Genomic DNA, 597 nt, shown 5'->3' with positions numbered 1-597 from the left:
GAGACAGTCCTCCTGAAGCAGGTGAGAGACCCTCAAACCCTAAACCCTAAACCCTAAACCCTAAACCCTAAACCCTAGTCGGGAATTCTACCCCCAAACCCTAAACCCTAAACCCTAAACCCTAGAGTCATAAACCATACTCGGTCGTCGTGAACCCTAAACCCTAAACCCTATAATTTAGAACTAAACCCTAAACCCTAGATATAAACCCTAAACTCGATTCATATATCGTAAACCCTAATCCTAAACCTCTGTCTCACGCTGCACGCAGTTAACCTCATCAGCTAGAATATGAGGGTTTAGGGTTTAGGGTTTAGGGTTTAGGGTTTGTTTGCATGCGCACAGCCATGGGCACTGGATGACAGCGGCCGCTCTACAGAGAAGGTGCTGCAGGAGATAGAGAAAAAACTAAACACCAAAATAACCATCGAGGGTTTTGACTTGCTTGAGGCAAAACCCCACACATAACACAAAACCCTAAACCCTAAACCCTAAACCCTAAACCCTAAAGGCTCCTCTTTGGGGTTTATGGGTTAGGGTTTAGGGTTTAGGGTTTGGCGGCGTATGAGGGGTGAGAGCCTCTTGAGCTTCCTCTAA

The sequence above is a fragment of the Eimeria mitis genome, genomic scaffold (assembly GCF_000499745.2).
Source record: "Eimeria mitis Houghton genomic scaffold, Emh_scaff2017, whole genome shotgun sequence".
In the NCBI taxonomy this organism is placed as follows: Eukaryota; Apicomplexa; class Conoidasida; order Eucoccidiorida; family Eimeriidae; genus Eimeria; species Eimeria mitis.
Note: the sequence above shows the minus strand (reverse complement) of the source record.